This window comes from Macrobrachium nipponense, chromosome 28 (genome assembly GCF_015104395.2).
Source record: "Macrobrachium nipponense isolate FS-2020 chromosome 28, ASM1510439v2, whole genome shotgun sequence".
Lineage (NCBI taxonomy): Eukaryota > Metazoa > Arthropoda > Malacostraca > Decapoda > Palaemonidae > Macrobrachium > Macrobrachium nipponense.
Genome location: NC_087217.1, coordinates 41,554,333 through 41,561,783, shown reverse-complemented (window position 1 = coordinate 41,561,783; position 7,451 = coordinate 41,554,333). Strand labels below are relative to the sequence as shown.

At 35.8% G+C, this 7,451-nt stretch overlaps 1 protein-coding gene across 1 annotated transcript in view; it reads left to right on the top strand.

Moving 5' to 3' along the window:
* Positions 1-3,293: 3,293 nt before the first annotated feature.
* The window catches only part of LOC135201686 (lachesin-like), a 494,533-nt gene continuing 490,375 nt past the window's right edge, over positions 3,294-7,451 (top strand). Inside the window, exon 1 of the mRNA XM_064230822.1 lies at positions 3,294-3,645. The gene's annotated coding sequence lies outside the window, so the exon portion shown is untranslated. The remainder of the gene's footprint in view (positions 3,646-7,451) is intronic.

Here is a 7,451-nt window from a genome sequence, read left to right as displayed (position 1 = left end):
TCCATGCGCTATTATCTATTAGGTTATTTAACTTGCGTAAAAGTCTGTTGGAATGAGTCACACTATTATAGGCAGCAATGTCGGAACAGAATGAAATCAGATACCTGTATACGTGGTCCGTAGTGAGGAGGCGAAGATTAGATTGAGTTCCATATATCATTCTGCGTAGCACGAAGATGTCGTTTCTCATATTGGTGATTCTTTCTTCCAGGAAAATCTTCGCTTGTGATAGAGGGAAGGGGTTTGATTGCAGAGTCCATCTCCCGAATCCGTACATTTTTGGAAGTACTTGTTCTTTGAGGCATTCTTCCAAAAAGTGTTTTTTGGTTTTTCAGCCGGTGTAGTCTGTTCAGTTCTTTTTCAAACTTGCGGAAAACTGGCTTGACTTCTGGAAGTGAGTGAAGAATCGTGGAAAGGCGGTTGAATTCCATAATGGGCTGACAATGACTGGTAAAAGTGTTCTGTAACAACAGAATTCCATCTAATAAAAGGAGCCCATAAAAACACCAAAATGTAGAGAGAAAAGTACTATATTTCAGAGACTGCTGTCTCTCTCTTCAGGTATATGAATGAGAAAAGTTTACAGAAAAGGTGGTATTTATACCAAGAGATTCGTCCACAAGTAAGCCAATTTAGGTCACCCCCGCTGATAATCTTCCTTTAATCTTCTTAAGCGTTGGTTGAATGAACACTGCGTCGACGATGTCTGATGTCCAATTCCCTTTTGAGATGTTCATTACCTGCTTCTCTTTTATTAAGGCCGATTCCATCATTTGACTCTTGTACCGGCAGTTGCTGCTATAAATTACACGTGACATATTCCAGTTTATTCTATGGTTATGTTCATTTATATGATTGAAAATAGCCGAGTTCTGTTGTCCATACCTAACTGACCGTTTGTGTTGTATTAATCTCTGGGGAAGTGATTTACCTGTAAATCCGATGTAAGATTGGTCACAGTCCTGGCATGGGATCTCATATACCCCAGAGTCTTTGGGCGATGTCTTTTGTTGGACGTTAATCAGGGATTTGGCGAAGGTATTTGGGTAGGTAAATGCAAAAGGGTTGGATTTCCCAAGGGTGTGAGTTACTCTCTTAATCGTCTCCAGGTGGGGAATTTTTATTTTATTGTTGGGTGTCTCTGGTCTTGTCTTTAGGGGGTCGGTAGAAAATTACGTTTGCTTTTTGAATTGCTTTCTCAATTATATGGTCAGGATACTTTAAAGATGAAGGTTGCTTGCGAATTAGTTCAAATTCTTTTTCCAGGAAATCTGGGGAACAAATTCGTAAGGCTCTTAGGAATAGGTTGCTGGCTAGACCTATCTTGAACTATTAGAGAAATTTAAAGTAATTAATCCTAAATTACCCTACTTTTATGGTCTTCCCAAAACTCACAAAGACAATCTTCCATTCAGACCCATCGTTTCATGCGCCGGAGCTTTCAATTACAAAATTTCTAAATGGTTAGCAGGCCTCCTTTCTCCTTTTTTAGGCACTTTTTCTCCCAGTCACATCAAACATTCGGAAGACTTTTGTCACAAATTCAGAGAAGCACATATACCACTTCACAACATAAAACTTTTAAGCCTTGACGTAGACTCCCTATTCACACAAGTACCAGTACAGGACGTTCTTCAGTTTTTAAGGGAAAAATTATCCCCCTATTCAGATCATTTCCCTTTGGCACTTGACAAAATAATAAAGTTAGTTGAATTATGTGCATCTAATAACGTATTTTCATTCGGGGAATCATTCTACAAGCAAAAATTCGGGTGTAGTATGAGTAGTCCTTTAAGTCCTATTTTAGCCAATCTGTACATGGAATACTTTGAAACTACAGTAATAAATGCAATAAAACCCAAAAACATGCTGTGGATGAGATACGTGGATGACATACTAACATTTTGGGATAATAAGTGGGGTAATTTTAATGAATTCCTCTCAAAATTAAACGCATTAGTGCCCAGCATCAAATTTAAAGTTGAATGGGAAACAGACAACAAAATTCCTTTTCTTGATGTTTTAATAATCAGAGACACGACAGAATACAAATTTACCATATACAGAAAACCAACGTTCTCACTTTCATATATTCACTACTTTAGCTATCATGACAATACTATCAAGATAGGTCTAGCCAGCAACCTATTCCTAAGAGCCTTACGAATTTGTTCCCCAGATTTCCTGGAAAAAGAATTTGAACTAATTCGCAAGCAACTTTCATCTTTAAAGTATCCTGACCATATAATTGAGAAAGCAATTCAAAAAGCAAACGTAATTTTCTACCGACCCCCTAAAGACAAGACCAGAGACACACCCAACAATAAAATAAAAATTCCCCACCTGGAGACGATTAAGAGAGTAACTCACACCCTTGGGAAATCCAACCCTTTTGCATTTACCTACCCAAATACCTTAGCCAAATCCCTGATTAACGTCCAACAAAAGACATCGCCCAAAGACTCTGGGGTATATGAGATCCCATGCCAGGACTGTGACCAATCTTACATCGGATTTACAGGTAAATCACTTCCCCAGAGATTAATAACAACACAAACGGTCAGTTAGGTATGGACAACAGAACTCGGCTATTTTCAATCATATAAATGAACATAACCATAGAATAAACTGGAATATGTCACGTGTAATTTATAGCAGCAACTGCCGGTACAAGAGTCAAATGATGGAATCGGCCTTAATAAAAGAGAAGCAGGTAATGAACATCTCAAAAGGGAATTGGACATCAGACATCGTCGACGCAGTGTTCATTCAACCAACGCTTAAGAAGATTAAAGGAAGATTATCAGCGGGTGGGGGTGACCTAAATTGGCTTACTTGTGGACGAATCTCTTGGTATAAATACCACCTTTTCTGTAAACTTTTCTCATTCATATACCTGAAGAGAGAGACAGCAGTCTCTGAAATATAGTACTTTTCTCTCTACATTTTGGTGTTTTTATGGGCTCCTTTTATTAGATGGAATTCTGTTGTTACAGAACACTTTTACCAGTCATATATATATATATATATATATATATATATATATATATATATATATATACACACACACATTTAATGTCTCTTGTCCGTCAACAATGTCATGTAAATTTTATACAAAACCTAGCGAATACATGTTTTGTGAGGATTTCTCAATCGACCACCAGATGTCAAATGCGCGCAAGGTTACTGAGAGGGAGCCTGTATCAACACTGAGCCAGTGTGTTCGTGAGTGAGTGAGACCGTTGGCCCTGATCTCGACGCCTGCTTTGCTCACATGTCAGTGTTAGCGCAGCGGTCACCTTTGTGGAAGCGTGCGCATGACTAGCGAGAGTCCAAGCGTTCCCCATATAGACGACAAGTACGGCTATCATTTGTTTGTGATAATGAGGGTATAACATGATTCTGGAGCCTCTTCTTTAGCTAATGTTGTTTACTACAACACGTCTTGAACTTATTTAGTGTGCAAATAGCAAAACTTACATAATATTCGTGTATATATTTACAAAATTTCAGTGATAGAGGCCGATGCACGATTATCATAGCAGGCAATGTTAAAATGAATAATTATCACGGGAAATTAAGTGATTCAGAACGACAGAGAAACTGTGGTGAAAGCAAGACGAAGTGAATGACAACGTTAATTCCGTGAGTGTAGTATTGATGTTTTGTTATACTGGTCTCTTCATTATACATTTTGAGTATAACTAGACAATTGAATTATATGTCTATTGACAAGATTTGGGGTTTCCTTTAACTATATTCTATTGGGGTATTTGCCTATTTTTTTCTGTAACCAACCATACTTCATCGGCGGCTCTTCAAATGTGTACATATAGATATATCTATATATATATATATAATATTTATATAATATAATATGTATATATATATATATATATAATATTGATATATACATATATCTATATATATATATATACATAATATATATATATATATACATAGATTACATATATACATATATATGTATGTATAACTGAACACACAAAATATGGAACGTGATGGATATATAATGACAAAATCCACGAAGGAAAGAGAAACGATGGAGATCTGCAAGGCCTTTCGGTAAAGTAAATATATATATATATATATAATATATATATATATATATATATATATATATAGTATATATATATATATACTATATATATATAGTATATATAATATATATATATATATATATATATATATATATATATATATAATTTTGTGAGTAACTTCGACACTGCATGATATGATACTTATAAGTAGTTGGTATTTATTATTGTGTTAATTACTTCCCTTACTAGCAGTTAAGTGAACGAGCTTTACATTTGGCTGGATCCCATATACTATGAAAATAATTAGTTAATTATAATAACAATAATTGTTAATGGTACAAAATTTATTCGTGATTACAGTCGTTTTCAATTTGGGGAGTGTTTCTATAGCGTGGAAATGTGTTGAAAACAATTTATGCTTAAAAAATCATATAAGTAAAAGATGGTTCCTTCTAAAAGCGCATTGCCGCCTTGCTCATTCTATACCGCTGCTGCTTCTCTCACATATTGACCGTACCATTTGAAAAGATACTGGAAGCAAAATCAATGGTAAAGATCATAGTTTTTGAGCAGCAGGCCCATAGGCTATACTGTTGCTATTGCAAGTAAATTATTCAGTCTAATAACCTCATATATTTGATCGTGAAACTTTGGGCATCTGTTTTGGCCACCCGCCCTGAGGTCTTTGTTACCACAGGAAGGAATCGTCTCTATATGAGGGTAATAACATATCAGTTGGACAAACTGTAGCCCTGTTGTTCTAGGTAACAAGATCTTTAGATGAAGATTTTTCTGCATAATTCTAGGCAATTATGGACCCACTACTACCCGTCCCGTCATATTGGATCAAAGATTTGAACAAACACGAAAAACATTTCAAAAAGTAGCTTTTGCGAAAGTTTTGTCATTTCGACCCTAGTTTTCAAATGACCCCATCCTATTTCCACTGTTTCTTATCAAACTTTTGGTATGGGGTGTGGCTCCCCATTTACAAGCTTTAATTCCCCTTTGCCCAGAGACGCTTTGTGCTAAGTTCGGTCGAAATCGATCAGTGATTCCGAAGTAAAACCCGGAATTGGGAAAAGTTCTCCCCACACAGGCGTCAGTACGTACAGACGAACATCGACAGACACCGAACAAATTTTGATCAGGTAAAGTAAGCATGACTACAAAGATAATGTGGATAACGAGAAGAAAACCTTGAAATTAGCAATAATAACAATGCAGAACGTAACGAACCCCGCGTGTGAATTTGATTCTTAAAGTCGTTTGCTTCTTTATTTTCTAATGCTATGCAAATGAGCTCACCAAACGTAAGGCACTAAATGTTATCAGCCACTTGAAGATTTCAATAGCTACTTGAGCATCGATGTGTCTTCCTGAACTGTTGGGGAAGTTAATTTAGTTCCGTTCACCTACCTTACTGGTAAAAATGTTCTATAACAACAGAATTCCATCTAATAAAAGGAGCCCATAAAAACACCAAAATATAGAGAGAGAAATACTATATTTCACAGACTGCTGTCTCCCTCTTCTGGTAGATGAATGAGAAAAGTTACTTCAGCTATCATGACATTCCTATCAAGATAGGCATAGCCAGCAACCTATTCATAAGAGCCTTACGAATTTGTTCCCCAGATTTCCTGGAAAAATAATTTGAACTAATTCGTAAGCAGCTTTCTTTTTTAAGGTATCCTGACCATATAATTGAGAAAGCAATTCACAAAGCAAACGTAATTTTCTACCGATCCCCTCAAGACAAGACCAGAGACACCCAACAATAAAAAATAAATTTCACACCTGGACAGGATTAAGACGGTGACCCAGACCCTCGGAAAATCTAACCCTGTTGCATTTACTTACCCAAATACCTTAGCCAAATCCCTGATTAACGTCCAACAAAAGACATCCCCCAAGGACACAGGCGTTTATGAAATCCCATACCTGGACTATGACCAGTCTGACAGATTTACAAGAAAATCACTTCCCCAGAGATTAATACAGCACAAACGGTCAGTTAGGTATGGACAACAGAACTCAGCTATTTTCAACCATATAAATTAACATAACCATAGTATAAACTGGAATTTGTCACATATAATTTATAGCAGCAACTGCCGGTACAAGAGTCAAATGATGGAATCGGCCTTCATTAAAGAGAGGCAGGTAATGAAAATCTCAAAGGGAGCATGGGACTCAGATATCATCGACAAGATTTTCATTCAACCGATGCTTAAGAAGATTAAAGGAAGATTATCAGTGGGAGTGACCTAAATTGGCCTACCTGTGGATGGACCTCTTGGTATAAATACCACCTTTTCTGTAACTTTTCTCATTCATCTACCTGAAGAGTGAGACAGCAGTCTCTGAAATATAGTATTTCCCTCTCTATATTTTGGTGTTTTTATGGGCTCCTTTTATTATATATATATATATATATATATTATATATATATATATATATATATATATATATTATATATATATATATATATATATATATATGTATGTATATATTATTCGAGCTACAAATGTCCTTTAATATCTAATTCGCTCTACCTCGGAATTGATATATTTTCATATATGTAAACCGAAGGGGAATTTTTTAGTTGATAATAATTTCGTCCCCTCATAACCACCGTCCAGCTGACAGGAACGAAATCAGGACGACATTGACGTTACCTATTCGGTATACATATATGAAAATATATCAATTTCGAGGTAGAGCGAATTAGATATTAAACGACATTTGTAGCTCGAATAATTTATATGAATCAAGGTGATGTGATAAATTTATATATATATATATATATATATATATATATATATATATATATATATATATATATATATACATATATGTGTGTATGTGGGTGTTTATATGTGTATATATATACATATGTTTGCGTGTGTATATGTGAGTGTGCACTTAAAAGCCCGGAAACAACTTGTTTAACGCGTGTGTAGGAAATGGGTCACACTGCAGGACGCGTGTGTCATTCCCGACGAAGAATCTTGGTGTTTATCGGAAACCGATACGGACTACGTAGCCTATCCAAGAAGTCCTTTAACGCTTCTCGAGGTTGACTCTACTTATCATAAAAGTCGCGTCTGTTTTTACTCTCAAAAGTGTTTTTAAACAAAAAACATTCTCGGAAATGGTTCGGAGATGAGCTGTTCATAGAGTAGAATAAAAGGCACCAGTTTCAGTTTTGGGTCTTGAAGTAGAATTTTGCTTCCCTGACAGTGCGCCCCACTAAACTTAAAATTCTGTTAATTTATAATAAAATCATCATCATCACGACTTAGACTGTCTTCAGTTCACATTCTTAAAAATCTTCAATAAAAATCACTGGTTGTTTGCTTTCTTGTGAATATTTCCGAAGTCAAGGAG